Source organism: Rhinolophus ferrumequinum, chromosome 25 (genome assembly GCF_004115265.2).
Source record: "Rhinolophus ferrumequinum isolate MPI-CBG mRhiFer1 chromosome 25, mRhiFer1_v1.p, whole genome shotgun sequence".
Lineage (NCBI taxonomy): Eukaryota > Metazoa > Chordata > Mammalia > Chiroptera > Rhinolophidae > Rhinolophus > Rhinolophus ferrumequinum.
The window spans coordinates 6,299,258-6,315,391 of record NC_046308.1 but is presented as its reverse complement, the minus strand read 5'-3'; the positions used below and the strand labels follow the sequence as shown (position 1 = coordinate 6,315,391).

Here is a 16,134-nt window from a genome sequence, read left to right as displayed (position 1 = left end):
TACTGGGTAGGTGTATTACTACTATTTTAAAGAGCCCTGTTGATCTGCTGTGCAGTTTCACCGTGTAAGAATTTATCATACCACTTGGTTTCCACACCGGGAAGTGGAGCTGCTGTAGTGGAAAGACTATTAGGTCGCACACGGCCAAAGAAATTGAGCAGCAACACCGGCCAGCAGAGGCTCCCCTCTCTCCTTAACGCCACCCTTCAGCCTCTGGGGTCGTTGATCAGGTCTGTGAGCTCCCTGAAATTCTATGCAGTATATTACCTGGGGGTGCATATGTGAATCTTTCTTAGGAAACGACTTAGAGCTTCATCACGTTTGCATAATTAGAGGGGTAAGTGGTGGTTTAAAATGAGTGAGTGGGCCTGGGTCCGTCCCACCTCAAACTTCATTTGGCTTGAAGGTGGCCATTCTCACAATTACTACTTTAATTCTAGAGAGGTTTTCTGAAATACAAAGACAAATTCTCAGGCCTAGAATTGCATTCTCTCTCTCTTTTATTCTGTAGTATTTATGCACTCTCGTTGGTAATTATCTCACTCCGGGTTTTTTTGCCAAGAGTAACAAGAGACCCATTGGTAATGACTCGTTGTGCACATCTGTGTTCATTTCGATGCATAAACAGTAGAATTACACATCTTCCGGCCATAAGGGAACTTTCTTAGTTGTTAATAGTTTCTCAACAATATAGATGGGTGAGATTCAATTTAAGCTTTTCATTCCTTCAGAAGTCATTTGTTACAAAGAAGTAGGAAAACTAAGTGAAAATTACAAGGTTTTCTGCAATCAATGCTACTCAAGTTCATTCTTACACAAGCAGAGGTACCCATTTCTGTAATCAGTTTGTGGACACATGTGGCCTTGAGCTCATTACACTAGCTCGGGAGTCAGCAGAAGCCCACGTGGGCCATGTGGGCAACAGCTTGCAGCTCTTCCTCTCCTGACGGCTGTGCTAGGCAGTGGTCAGAACATGGGCTCTGCAGCCTAGGGCCTGGTTGAGAATCCTTCTGCCATTTCTGGTCTTGTGGCCTTCAGCAAGTCGTTTAACCTCTGTGCCTTGGTGTTTCCCTTGCATAAAATAGAGATGGTAACATCTGTCTCAGTGGTTGCCGTGAGATTAAATAAGTAAATACGTGGAAAGAACTGAGACCCAAACCCATAATAGCTGTGCAGTAAATATGAGGCATGGTTACTACTGTTGCTTGACTATTTCCTGCCACCAAATCCAGCATTAAACAAAAGGGGTAAAACAGTTAAAGTGAAAAAAAAACCAATAACTCCATCCCCCCTACCATCATGTAGTTGATAACCAAAAATAGAGTTAGTCTGCAAAAGGCACTGTTATGAAATTCTGTTCTACAAAGTAATTTTGCTCACAGTCCCAACAAACCAGTTACAAATTAACTTTTTTTTAGTATTTTTTAACCTTTTAAATTAAATTTTTAAATAGGTGTAATACATGTAAATCATTTTCCAAAACTCCACTCTGAAGTGTTAAAGTAAATCGTCCCTTGGCCCCTGACCCCCCAGATGAAGCTGTTCCCATTTTTTTGTGCACCTTTCAGGGGTATACGGTACATACATCAGCATAGAGGAGTATCGAGCTTACTCCACTTTTTTTTTTTAACACAAATGGTATGGAAATATTGTGTTCATTACTTACTCTACACATGAACCTCCCATATTAGTATACTGTAGAGCTACCTCATTCCTTTCAGCTCAGCGCCTAAGTCTAATTCTTCAGAAAGCTCGTTAAAAGAACACTCTTCCTCCCTTTGTTGAAAAATAGAGAAGTATGAAATCAGGAGTACAATAGAAAAAGGGCGGGGGGAGAACACCCTTTCACGATCCCACACGGGGACCTACTTTATGCCAGCAGAGCTGACAGTATTTACCTGCAAACATTTGTTCTTGGTAACCAGCCACCTTCCCAGCCCTAGTTCCTCAAGTGCAGGTTCAGTTGTGCCCACTGATCCGTGCCAAAAGAGGGAAATGAGCTCAGCGGGCCCCAGTACAACTCTGCTTGTGCCAGAAGGAAGCAGCAGGGGCTGCAACCCGCAGATCCAGCAAGGGCTGGGCACGGGCCCTAAGGGGCCTGGGGGGCCTGCCAGGCACAACTGCTCACTCAGCAACGGTCCTGTACAACCTCCCTGCATCCGTGTGACCTGGGGGGGCTTGTTTGGGCTTTTGAGTTGTTTTCTGTGTAGCAGATGAGGTGCAAACATGTTTTTCTGAAGGTAGGAAAGGATAGTGAAGGTTCTCCTAAGCCTCGGTTTCCTCCCCAAAGAGAAGGAAGCCCTAATTCTGTACATTATAAGGCTACATCGATCCTTTCGTTACACACTTTTTTACACAAGTCTATGTCTTGCTTTAGGTATATTTGTTAACCTATACTCAATCATAAATCTTAGAGATCATTCTTAGAAGTCAAATTGTTAAAGGGGGAGGTCAGTTTTTTTTTTTTAACTTTCATTCTGAAAGCAATTTCAAATATATACACAGTTAGAAGAGTACCCACCCACCATGAGGTTGTCACGCAGGGTCATCAAGTTGGAGCTGAGCTCTGTCCTCTCTGCTTCTGTCCCCCAATGTAATCATGTCGTTGTATCTACAAATATTTCAGCTTGTACCTCTAAAAGGTGAGTTTTAAGACCATAACTAGAATACCATTGTCACACCTGATAGCCAGCCAGTGTTCAAATACACTGAAATCCATGCGTTTATAATGATACTCAAACATGAGGGATCACCTAATGTCCACACTCTGATTCAATCATTCCTTCTTCATTTGTCAGCTGGACTATATCTCTGCAGAGAAACTTCCCTTCGTCTGCTATTTGATTACCCTGACTTATAATATGTACAGAACATGTTTGGCTCTTTTCCTTTATTTACTAGTTTTCAAAATACAGTTGTACCTCCGTTTTCGAATGTAATCCATTCCGAAGACCGTTCGAGTTCAGAAACCGAGGCACAGTTTCCCCATAGAAAGTAATGCAAAATGGATTAAGCCATTCCAAACCTTTAAAATCAACCCATAAAACTGCAAATTTGGCGTGAATTTTACTATCTAATGATACCTTAGATCCATAAAATTTACGGCGTTCGTAAACTGAAATGTTCGTCAACGGAGACGTTCAAAAACCGAGGTACTACTGTAAATGTGTTCCCCAGTATCCTCTCAAAGGTGACCAGCGAGTTAGGATTTTGTTGTAGTATCATCGGGAACTCATGGATTTTACTACATTTGAAAAGTTTTGATCTGTTGCAATTCATGTTCTCGTTGATGTTCACACTTTGCCACCTGAGCCAGTCAGAGCCTCTTCAAGCTGCCCCGGGTTCTTTTGTTTCCTGTGTCCTTTTGACATGACTCAGCTAGTCAGTTTCTTTGCTCTGACAAGAGGTTCTAGGTTCATTTTGAACTTGTCTCCAGGGCGCCGTGATTCCCTTCCGTGGGAAACAGCTGTTAGTCTGGGTGGTGCAGTGGGTGCTCACTGAGTTACTAGTTTCCAGGCCTTTTCACTGAACAAAGCGAGGAAACGCATATGTTGAAGAGAAAATAAATCGTTAGTTCATGCTGATATTTCCAGTTCAAATTTAAGATTACACGATTTTTACTTCTTTGATTTTTACAATTGTATTCTCTTTTCTCTTTTGGTGAAAATCTGAGTTCCTAGCAATAGTAACATAATTACTTGCTTCATCCTATTATGTATAATAGTTGCAGAATAATAACACGAATATTATTAATAATATGACTACTAAATTTTTTTGGCAGTTCTTTTCGTCCTTAGAGTCCTTTTTAGTGCCACTGGGATGCACAAATCACTGTGTTTTAAAGTCACATGAGACAATTCCTCTCAATGGGATTATGCCAAGATAAATTGGTTTCATCTTGCATTTTAAATTTCTATTTATTTAATTTTGCTTTTGTACTTAAGTATAAAATATTTGCATGATCCCAAAGTCAAATATACAAAGCAAGGTATATTCCATTTATAGCAGCTACTCTGCTCCAGGCGGTGCAAAGGCAGGGCTCCTGCCCTTGTGGAGCTCACTGTCTGGTGGGGGAGACAGGCATGGAACCAAGAACTAAACAGTGTGGAAAGGTGTGAGCAAGAAGACAACCCGGGGGGCGGCCTGGTCTGGGAAGGTGGGAGGCCTTTCTGAGGAATTGCAACGGAGACTTGAGCATGAGAGTGTACCAGCTGGACCCAGCTGGTGGGCACAGCCTCTCTGCAGGAGGAACAGTCAGCGTGCCAGCCCTGAGCGAGGAGGCTGGGGCGTGAGAGGAAATCAAGGCCAGCATGACAGGGGTGAGTAAAGAGGGGTGCAGGGAGGCTCAGGAGCAGGGCGCAGACCAGGCAGGGCCTCCTTGGCCACAGTAGTTAGCATTTTAATCCTATGAGCCAGGGGAAGCCAGTGAAAGTTCCTGAGGTTTGTAACTCAAGAAAAAGTGTTTTATTCCATAACCTGGTCATGAGGACATGGGTATTTTTATAGTATTCTGTATAATTTTTTGACCGTCTGTGATATTTCTTAATAAAGAGATGAGGTTTTGTAAAAATCACGCAGTAGAAGTGGAGAGACATTTGCACGTGAGGTGGTGGTGGCATGGCCCAGGATGGTTGCAGTGAAGATGAGAAAGGGGTGGACTCCAGTGACCGCGGGAGGGAGAACTGGGAGTCATCAGGTGGGGGGTAAGGAGGACTCCAGACTCCTAGCATGAAAGTCTACGTGCCTAACAAGCAAAAAGTTCTATTTGCAACCTAAAGACAGGACAGGCAGTAGAGCAAGTGCTTACCAAGGGGGACAGACAGAACTGGTTTCCGATTCACCAGCAGGGTGGCGTTAGGCGAGTCATTTAGCCCCTCTGAACCTCCATTTCTTGCCTTCAAGTGAAGCTATTTAGTGGTTGTGAGGATTAAACGAGCACACGCACACAAAGCGTTTCGTTAGCACCATGCTCGGCACCTGTGAAACCACCCGTCCACAGAAGGGCTCCGTTTGTTATTATTAAAAATCTAGAGAGACTTGTTTTTACATCCAAGCTGGTGGCAGGACCTGGGGTGGATCCCAGGTCACCTACTTTAGCCACTGGTTCTCACATTGGGTGCCATAAAAATCCCCTGGAGTGCTTGATAAAAATGCAGAGTCCCAGGCCTCACCCCCAGAGATTCTGATTTGGAAATCGGGGCCCAGGAATATGCATTTTCATCAAGTTCAATATCAGAGTGATGCAGATACTGGGGGTTCATCGATCACACTTGCAGAAACCCTGCTGTAGGCTCTACTACTTTTATAAAACATGAAGAGACTCCGCGACCGCCTCCCTCCTCAAGATGGTGTTAAAAAGAAGCTTGACATCTTTACCTCTTCGTTGGCACTCTGCAGGTGGCAGTGACAAGAACACCAAACAAACTGGCTGTAGCAAAAAGGGAATTTATTGGCCTATAAAACTGGCGTGTCCAGGGTAGCTCTGGGCACAACTGGATGCAGGGCCTCAGGTGAGATGGTGAGGATGTGGCCTCCGTTTTCCCATCAGGAGCCTCTGTCCTCCTCCTCTGTGTTGGCCTAACTCCCGGGCAGGCCTTCTCCTCGTGATGCCCCACAGGTCCAGGATCACCCATTCTTGCAAATAACAATCCCAGCAGAGGATTCCTCAGCTAAGAGATGAATCAGAGTCCCCCATGGAACCCCATGGCCTGGTTGGGTCAGCTTCTCTGAAACCACCTGGATTGAAATTAGGGGACAGCTGACATTACCAGAAGGGGGACAGATGCCAAGCAGGGAAACCTAAAAGAGGGTCACAACACTCTAAGGGAGAATGCTGATTGGAAATATCCCCCAAATACAAGAAGCTGCCTCACAGGTAGTGAGCTCCCCATTACAAGACATAGTCGTCAAGCTTTGTCCAGGGAGCACTTTGTAAGACGCTACTCCGAGCAAAGAAGTTTTCTTCCAAATGATTCTCATTCCTCTAGACCTCGGCTCTTAGGATGTCCTTCTTTCCCCTTTTCATAACCCAGGAGACCCACCATATATACCACTTCTCCTGAGAAGCCTCCTCCCCCCAGCTGCCCCGTGGTTTTGCTTTCCTCTGTGTGACTGTAACCACAGCTCCTATGGACAGTGGGTTCAAGTCCTGTCCTGCCACTTCATGAACAAGTGACTTCTCTTCTCTGAGTCTTGTTTTTCTCATCAGTATAATAACTGGTAGTTGCCCAACATGGGAACTTCTCCTGCACTTTTTCAACAATCGTAGACTTTCGAGCTGGGCACATTTCCCATGTTCCGTGCAGCAAGGTGTCCTGGGACTGAGGGCTGCCCTTGGGACAGGAGCAGCAGTACCGTGAGGCCGCTCTGACGAGAAGGCTGGCACGAGTCTGTTGTCCTTTTCTTCTTCATCTCCTCTTCAGTCCTCCTGCCTGAAACACAGGTGCTACCACCTTTGACCACGAGGAAGAAGGCCCTAGGAATGGCTGGGCAGAGCACTGGAAGGTTCTTTGTGGAACAGGGGGCACCTCGCCAGCCCTGGACTTTGTTGCACCTCCAGCCTCCGGCATGAGAAATAACTTCTGGCTTGTTTAAGCCACTGACATTTTGGACTTTCCAGCCCTAACTCATCAGAGTGCCTGCCTCATGGGTTGTCGTGGAGGTGAAATGAGATGTGAGCAATGTGCCTGATGGGCGGTGGGCACTCACTCACTCAGGGTGGCTGTTATTTTCTCCGTTATTATTACCACTGTCGGTTTCGTCCTGCCTCACATTCTGCCCCCTGCACGAAGGGTGTGTTCCTTACCAGCAGGGACTTTGTCTTCTTTCTCTCCCTCAGATCATGGCCTGGATTCCTTCACTGCCAATGATAGAAACCAGCTCAGGCTGACGGAAGCAAACAGGACAAACACCAACAGCCCACAGCTCCTCCCCGGCAGACCCGACCCCGACGTGAGCGGTGCCGACCACGGGCTGTCTGCATTTGCCTCGTGTGCCAGCCTCTCAGCTGGATGAGGGGACACCTTGATGAACACTTCCAATCGACCGGACCCAACAGGGGTGAGTTAGTTCCCCAAACAGGAGGTGGGTGCTGTTACCAAGAAGAAACCAAGTGGGTGCTGAGCTGCAGCCAACACCCAGCAAATGTCCAGGTGTGGACGGGGGCTGGACATTCCTGGCAGTGAGTGACAGAAATCCTAACCCAGACCACAGTGAAACATGTCATCTCTCAAAAAAAGGAAGTGTGCACGTGGCAGCTAGGGTGAGTGAATCGGTGACTTGGCTGCATCTTCAGGGGCCCAGGTGCTTTCCACCCCTCGCTCTGCCCTCAGGCCCAGAGCAGGGGCACAGATTTGGTGTTATGGCCACACCTGGGCAGGAGGAAGGAGAGGCCGTCTCTGCCTGCAATTTTCCTGGGAAGAGGGAACTTCCCAGAGACCCCTGCAGACTCCCCCCAAGTCTCACTGGCCAGAGCTTTGGGTCACAGGCCCTTTCGTAAAACACAATGACAGGGAGGGATGGAATCTCTGAGATCAGTTAGACTGATCTTCTGGGTGGAGAGAAGTTGGCGAGTTAGTCCCAGTCTTCTTTTGGAGCAATGTGGGACCCATCTGGTGGAAGCTTCTCCAGTTGGCCGGGAGGGCTGACCCACGTTGTAGAGAGCAGTTTCCAAAAGTGACCAGCAGGTGGGACAAGGACGCTGCTGAGCCCAGCAAGATGAGACTCTGCTCAACAAAATGAGTCTGAAAATAGCTCCAATGTCTGCTGCCCTCCTCTTCCCAATGTTGTTTCACCCGCTTCACTGGGCAGGAAAGATTCCAGAAAACTGGAGAACTTGACCCACAAACATTAGCACCCATCGTTCCCACCAAGGTAGGGAAGGAGGCCATTGCGAATCCTGTATTTGGAGCCAGGTTCACGCTCCAGCTCTGCCTCTCGGCAGCTGTGCGGCCTGGTCATGAGCTTCCCGAGTGTCAGTCTTCTCTGTGAAATGGGGACACGATGCTTAGCACAGCACTTGGCATACAGTAAGAGCCAAATAAATGGGAGTTTCTACATTCCAAGTACCCTGCTAGGCGGGGGGTAGCAGAAGCTCAGAAGCTCTTCGAACCCCCTACTTTGGGGATTTTTATGGAGGCTTCATCATTCTCTCTGGAGAATGGGGGTCGCGGCTGAAAAGTCCAAGCTTCTAATCATGGCTTGGACTTTCTGGAGACCAGCCCCCAACCAGGAGCCCAACAAGAATAACCTCATCAGGACAAAAGACTCTCCAGGAAATTCCAAAGGACTTAGGAGCTCTGTATCAGGAACCTGGATCTAAGACCAAACAGTAGAAGAAAAGACGCTCCTCTGCTTTTATCACTTAGGAAATTACAAGGGTTTTAGGAGCTCTGGCCAGAAGCCGGGGACGAAGGCCAAAATATTTCTTCCATCACAAACCTATACCACAAAACTCTCCGCCACGTCCTACACTCAAATCCTACTGCCCACATGACACCTCCACTTCAACAATTCAAACCAAACTTCAAAAACAACTAGGGTGTCCCTCCACCTGTTCCCCTCCTGGCTTCTCCATCTTGGTGGTGGCACCCAGGCGCCCCGGCCTCTTTGTCACCCTCCGTGTCCAGTCCATCCAGTTTCATTTGCGTGTTCTGTCTCCCAAATGGACCCCAAGCCCATGCCTTTTTGTCCTTCCCTACTCCCACCACATGACTAGTCCATGCCTTCACTGCCTCCCACCTGCACTTCCATTTTTGCCGTCCCTGTAATCCGACCCCCACCCAGCAACCAGAGTTTATCTTTGTAAAATCAAACCATGTCAATGGATGAAAAGATAAACATCCCACAATGGACTGTTCAGCCATAAAAGGAATGGGTGAGGTTCTGATAGATGCCCCAGGGGTGAACTTTACTCAAAAACATGCTGAGGGAAATAAGCCAGTCCCGAAAGGCCACATATTGCATGATTCCATTTATATAAAATACCCAGAACAGGCGAATCCATAGAGTTAGAAAGCAGATCAGTGACTGTGGAGGGCTGGAGGTAGGCAAGAATGGGGAGTAACTACGTAATAGGTTACAGGGTGTCCTCCTGAGGTGATGAAAAGGTTCCTAAACTGAATAGTGGTAAAGGTTGCACAACATTATAATGGTTAAAATGGTGAAATTATGTGTATTTTACCACAATAAAAAAAATCAAACTGGGACCCCCTGCATATTTAAAACTCCCAAGTCTTCTTGTACTTTCACATGAACTCCAACCCCTCCTGTTGGCCTCTGCCCACCTCTCTGACCTTAATTCTCGCCACACTCTTCCCCTTCTTTCATGTTTTGGTACTTCTTGCCTCCTTTTGGCTTCTTACCAGACCAAAGCTTTTCCTACCTCAGGCCCTTTGCACGTACTGTTCCCTCTACTTACAAGGTTTTCTCCTCTTCATGGTCTGCTCTACATCAGCTTTCAGTTTTAAGTTAAAGGTCGCACAGAGACATTCCTCGACCATCCTACCTTGGTGGGGCCTCATCTCTATCCTCACCATTATTCTCTGCCATAACGTCCTGGTCATTTCTTTCATGATACCATAATTTGGTCTTCGTATGCCTCCCTATAGAAAGTTTGATGAGAGGAAGTGGGACCTGTTTCGTTCACCTCTGTATTCTCAGTGCTGGGCACATGGTTGGCACCCAGAAACTATTTGCTAAATTAATGAAAGATCAACGAGCTAGCAAGGGAAGGGATGGAGGCAGGATTTAAACCCAAGTCTCTTTGATGCAACTCCTATGATCTTTCTCCTCTTCCATGTGATTCTAAACTACAGAGAAGTTCGAGCCGAGTGTCAGAGGAGGGGGTCAGCGTTAGCCATGACCTTTTAATGTAGCTACATTTTCATACTTAGGTACACAAGCCTTGTCAGATACCCTCACATGGCTGTCACTGCTGTACATGACTCATATCTCCTGGGAAAGGAGCCTCGGGACCCAGACAGCAGATGTAACTCTGGGAAATCCAAACAGAGCCCCTGCCCCCACCCTGGCTGAGACCTCATGTACTTCTCTCTCCTTCTTTCTGTCTTCCCATGTTCTCCTAGAGCCGGGACCTGCCCTTTGCCCTAGGAAGGGAAGTGGCCAATTGCAGCAGCTGAAAACACAGCCATGGAGGAACCAAAACCAGCAGAGGCAGCCCTTTCTCTTCCCACTGGACAAAGCCAGAACTGGCCACTGCCCAGGCCCAGTGCTTGCTGTGCTGGGGCACAAGCATGCCCAGATTGAAGGGCCATGCTTTGAGTTTCCTCAGAATGCTCTGTGACATCCAAAGGAGGGTCCTCCAGAAAGCGCCAGAGACAATGACTGACACATACTTAAGCATGACTCCTTGGTAAGAAATGTGAAAGATGGGGGCGGGAAAGGGGGAGACTCCTTTGTGCAAGAGAACTGTGTTGGCATTGCCCAAACCAGAGAACAAGTCCTTCCTCTAAAGCAGGAGTTCCTAATCTTTCTTGTATCCTGGGTCCTTGTCTCGGGGTAATGTTTTAAATACATAAAATGTTATGTATCATATCACAAAGGACACCAGTTATCTTGAAATGCAGTTATTGTTTTTCAAATTGTGATAAAGTAATATATGAAATTCTTTGTTAACATATTAAACTGTAAGGACTAAGAACGGGTTTAATAACCACTGTAATGTTGAAGTAGTGGTGAATATAAGTTATATTTGGAGATATTTACAAATGCTATATTGTGACTTGACAACGTCTGTGATTTTGATTGATGACAAAGTTATGACTACTGCTGATATAAACTAGTTTGTTGCCTACATTCATAACTGAAGGAAATGTTAAATTTCAGTGAGAGGTTAATGAAAATAAAGATGTAATTAATTTTTTTCTCATCCAAGTTTATGGACCTCTTGGATTCTTTCTTTTGCAGGTGACTCTGCCCTAAGGATTGTTGGCGTTACCTCCCCAACTAAAATGGGAGCTCACTGAGAAAAAGGGCTGCCTCTTCATCTTAGATTACGTATCTAGAAAGGGGCTACCACACAGTAGGTATCCAATACTAGTCTGTTGAGTCTCTTGTATTCTCTAGGTAGACAATCACATTGATTGCAAATGACAGTTTTTTTCTTTTCAGTTTTTGTACCTCTTGTTTCTTGTCTTATTGCATTGGTTGGTATCTTCAGTTCAGTGTTGAATAGAAGCAGTGGTGGTGGACACCCTCATTCCACTGCATACTTATTTATTAATTTACACTATTGCATAATTGATTCATGGAATATAAACCACCTACTATGTGCCAAACTCAGTGCTGGGGATAAAGATGTCAGTAACACAACTGAGATCTTTTCCTGTCCACTGAGAAGACTGAGTAGTAGAGGGATTTCAGTGATGACAACAACACTGAGAACTTTACCAAATTCTCTAGACTTGTTGACGTGCTCTCTCAGGATCCTGATCCCTAAAAAATATGGAAATTGGTTCCTGCTGTTGGCCCCAGTCTCTGGGGCATAGGTAAAATGAGTGATGCCTCCAGCAGGGGTCAGCCAGAGGATCACACCAGGGACAGGGTTTGTGAGGTCACCACCTGTCTGTACTAAGCTTATAACTACAGGCAGGACAAGTTGTTCAAAGCAACAGAAAGAGGATTGCAGCTTCCAGGTGGGCAGTTAGGTAAGGATACGTCTGATACCTGTTCCCTCTCGATTTTCCCTCCCCAGTCACATGGGAGTGAACGCAGAGGAAGACTAGGAAGAACGGTCCACACATCCTCTCCACTCTGTATAGCTGGCCCTCAGGGAGGAGGGGAGTTTTTCATGTAATGTAAGGCTGAGGTTGAAAATTGACCAGACCGTGCCTTAGGGACCGAAATGGGACTGTTGTAATCACAAAATGTGACTGAGAAGTCAGATCAGACCGAGATGTTTTAAGAAAGCCTGCTCTCCAGCAGGAGGAGGGAGACAGGATGGGGAAGAGCAGACTCCGTAGAAGCTAATGGAAGCAGTAGCCCTGTGGGGGCACAATACTGAACCCCCAAAGATACCGACATCCTACTCCCCAGAACCTGTGAATATGCTACCTTCCCTGCACAAGGGACTTTGCAGATGTGATTAAGTCAAGGATCTTGAGATTGGGGGAGGCGGGGGGTGCGGGGAGGATACATGGGATTACCCAGGTGGGCCCATCTATGTAATCACAAGGGTCCTTTTAAGAGGGAGAGAGAAGGGTCAAATCTAGAGGAGATGTGATGAGGAGCCAGGAGCCAGGTCAGAACGATGCAGCCAGGAGCCGAGGAAGGCAGGCAACCTGTTGGAGCTGGAAAAGGCAAGGAATGTATTACCCCCACCCCAGAGTCTCCAGAAGGAACACAGCCCTGCCAACACCCTGATTTTAACTCTGCAAGACCCATTTGGACTTCTGACCTCCAGAGATGTGTTGTTTTAAGTGTTTTGTGTTGTTTTAAGCCACTAGGTTTGTGGTAACTTGTTATAGCAACCATCAGAAACTAATTCAACTCGGGGGAGTTAGGACTCCTCCCACCCCCAGCTAAATCAGAAGCAGGGGGCTGTGTAGAAGATAGAGGCCTGCCCTTGGATGTTTGGGACAAGTGGTCCTTTTGGGAAGGTGGAGGCTAATGTAACAACTGATTCCATTGTGAGCAGCAGCAGCATAAAGGAGGTATGAATGGAGAGCTGGGGAAGCCAGGGCAAAAGAGAGCCCACGGGGAGGGACATTACAGCTGGGCTGAAGGGGAGTAGGAGTTGGCCTGAGCAAGAGCTGCAGGCAGGAAGGCTCCCCACTCCTGCCAATACCAGCCCTGCAGCAGGACACCCCCCTTTCACCTCCAGCCTCACTCAGCCCCCTTCCAGAGACATCTGACATCTTCAAGGTTGCCTCCGCCTCCCCTCACCCCCGCAGGACATCTTGCCCACCTCCATCCCCTTATGTCAGATACTGTGCAGGAGACAAGCAAGGCCACCTCTAAGTAATCAGGAGTTCGGGGAGCGGGGATGCCAGAAGCCAAGTCCTCCTTCCCAAGTGTGTGTGGTGGGGAAGGAGACGAACCCGCCCCCCATTACCCCGCGCCCCACCTCCATCCCGCCGGAGGAAGGAAGTGGCTTCCTCCTCCCACCCCTTCCCTCAGTCTCTCCTGGGCCAGGATTCTCGTGATTCGCCATTGGCTCCCACCGGCGGGACCTTTGTCCATCTGCGGGACTGCGGGAGGCCCAGGCCAGCCTGGAGCCTGCGGAGCGGGAGGGTCCAGGTGGAGGGAAGATAGAGATCAAGAGGGAGGGCGGTAGACAGGCAAGAACGAGGATAAGTAGACCGAGACACAGGCGGGAGCGGAAGACCCAGACAGGACCGAGGTAGCGGGCGGGCCCGGAGGGGGCAGCAGGGGGCGGGAGGGGCGGGGAGGACGGGGGGGCGGGGCGGCCCGGGTGGAGCCGCGCTCTTACTTGCAGTGGTGGCTGCGGGCTGGCGGGGTGCAGGGTAAGTGCTCCCGGCCGGGGGCGCGCCCCTTCTTGGCACGACGCCCCTTCTCTCTGCCCCCTAGTCCGAGTCCTCCGAGGAGAGCAGGCCTCCCGCCATGCTGCTGGGACCCTGCGGGATCCCAGCCTGTCCGTTGCCCTGCGTTCTAGCGTTTTCCAGCACTGGCCAACGCGAGCGGGCAGACTCCCCTGGAGACCCCTGCCTTGTCCAGGGGGTACTAGAGTCCATTGGAGGGAGAGGACAGGAGACGACGACACGCACAGGACCTGGGAGGGAAGCCCCTCTTGGTCTCAGTTATCTCCCATTGAAAATGGGCCCGGTGACTTCATGAAATGCCGTCAAAGGCAGCAGCAACAGGTGAGGTAGGTACCATCCTTGTCTCTCTCTTACAGGTGAAGAGACCAAGACTCAAAGAGGCCACGCCAGTTACTTGCCGTGGGTCACACAGCCAAAGGAAGCAGAGCCAGAACTTACACCCAGGTGGGTGTGAACCCCTAAGTCTGTTTATTTCTCATCCCTGCCTTGCCGTCCCCCCAGCGTGCACAGATAGAAGTGGTAGGTAAAGCTAATACTGGGTATCACCCCGGGGAGGCTGAAATGAGCCAGCCCTCCCTGCAGGAAGAACCCCCAGGGCAGCAAATCCATCACCTGGATAAAGGGTGCCTGGGAATAAGAATGGTGGGTTGGGGCCAGGGTAAACTCCAGGAGTGGTGGGGAGCAGTGCATCCCCCTCCAGAAACTTTCACACTTTTACTCAGCATCTCCGCTGGCTAGAGGGGGTTCTGGTGAGCTTAGCCATGGGACTTCACTCTCCATGCTTCCTATCTGTCCCATGGGGTTCAGCATGGTACCGAACCTTACAGGATCACTGAGAAGATTAAAGGAGATGATTGGTGTGAAAGCTCAGCCTTGTGCCTGGCCCAAGCTGTGTCCCTTTCTCTCCCCATCCCCGCCCCTCTGAAGCACTTCTCTGTCCTGGACGCCTTTAACCTCAGGTCTCGCAGAGTTATCTGAAATCTGCAGTGTTTCCAGACAACCCCACCAAGCAGCTTAAGCTTCTTGCAAAAGACTACAGCTGGCGGCTGGCGGCAGCAACTTCTCTCTACTCTGACCCCCCAGAGGAAAGGCTGGTAGGAGCAGGGTTTTGAAAACCTTTGGGCTGTGGCTTGCACAATTCCAGAACTGCTCCGCAGCCCCTAAGGCCTCCCCCACCACTGGTTTAGCAAGAAGGAGGAAGCCCAGAGTATTCTTGCCCGCAAACCTGCCCTTCTCCTTGTCCCCCATGCGCAGGCCTACAGCAGGTTCTGCCCCTCAGCCTATTCTGTGTATGGCCCTTCTTCTTACATTTCCACCTCGACCCCCAGACCCTCAGCATTGATCGGGCGGGCTTGATTCCTGTCTCTCTTGCCACCATCCTCTCACTCAGCTGCCCACTGCAGCCATACCTGGCTCCTTGGACATGCTGAAGTTCTCTGCTCTCTCAGGGCCTTGGCACGCGCTCCTCCTTCTGGAGATGCTCTTCTCTGCCATCTTCTTGTGACTTACCTCCTTGCAATTCGGGGACCACCCTAAAAGACCCAGAAATCCGCCTGACTATCCCACTGCAGGAGCCACACTCGCCTCCTCTCTGTTGCCTCACTGTCTTTCCTTCCTCCCATGCTTAGCCATGGATGTTGTTTCCTTGCTTATGTGTTTCCTTCGTTCCTCATTTGTCTTCCCAGCTAAAATGTCAGCCTCCCAGGGCCCTGACCTTTTCCTTGCCTCTCACTTTGGATTCCCCAGAACACAGCACTGTACCTGGCACATAGTAAAAGTTCTGATGATTTTGTACAACTGCAGCAGAGTGTGCAACCATCAGCATTCTCTTTACATCTCATTGCTTAACAGTATTCTTTCTATATTTCTACATAGACCTCAGAATTACCGTTCCTCCTAACCGTTTACTGCCTTCCTCAGCTTTTCCCTAAAGTGAGGCTTGTGTGCTGTTTCCAGGACCTAGCCATAATACCAACTCAGCTTCAACATTTTTATCCAAATTGCATGTGTTGTTTGTTTGTTTGTTTTGTTGGTTTTTTTTTTTGCTACCAAGTGATTTCTTTGAGATATATCATTCCCAGAGTGTTGCGGTCAAGGTTATGGTCATTCTGAAGGCACATGCCACTTACCACCAGATGGCTATTTAGAAAAATTATCCCTGGTAATGTGTGCAAGTTTTTCTGCAGCCCTACAAGCATTGGATGTTCTCGTTTTTATTTGTTTTGTTTATTTTAATGGGGAGGTCGTGGTGGGTTTAAATTTTCTATTGATTCAATTACTGAAGCTGGGTATTTTTCTACATTTGTGCTAGTTCTTTGCTATCTTGTGAAAGAAGAAAGTCTCCAGAGCACCTTAATTCTTTCCTTCACCTTCACTTGTGGTGATGGTTCCATTTGAGCCCATCTCGTGAGAGCAGGGTAAGCCCCCAGGGGCTGGAACAGGAACACACAGAGCCGAACTCTGCTGGCTGCAGACACTGCTCTGCCAGTCAACCAGCAAGAAGCTGTTTGAGAGTCCCTGAACATGGTTCTGAGGGGAGAGAAAGAACTCTTTTTTTTTAAGTCTTCATGAATATTTTTTCAAAATGGTAATTTTTTTCAATTATAACAGTAAT

General features: G+C 48.2%; 1 protein-coding gene across 6 annotated transcripts in view; it reads left to right on the top strand.

The window, feature by feature from the left end:
- Positions 1-10,217: 10,217 nt before the first annotated feature.
- HVCN1 (hydrogen voltage gated channel 1) overlaps positions 10,218-16,134 on the top strand; it is a 34,377-nt gene continuing 28,460 nt past the window's right edge. The window contains exons 1-4 of one of the 6 annotated variants that reach the window (XM_033097744.1): positions 10,218-10,372; positions 10,927-11,041; positions 13,877-13,964; positions 14,480-14,614. The gene's annotated coding sequence lies outside the window, so the exon portion shown is untranslated. Of the gene's footprint in view, positions 10,373-10,926; positions 11,042-13,157; positions 13,361-13,449; positions 13,485-13,876; positions 14,040-14,479; positions 14,615-16,134 lie in introns of those variants that run through there. The other 5 variants (XM_033097743.1, XM_033097740.1, XM_033097745.1 and 2 more) reach the window with 5 other exon arrangements.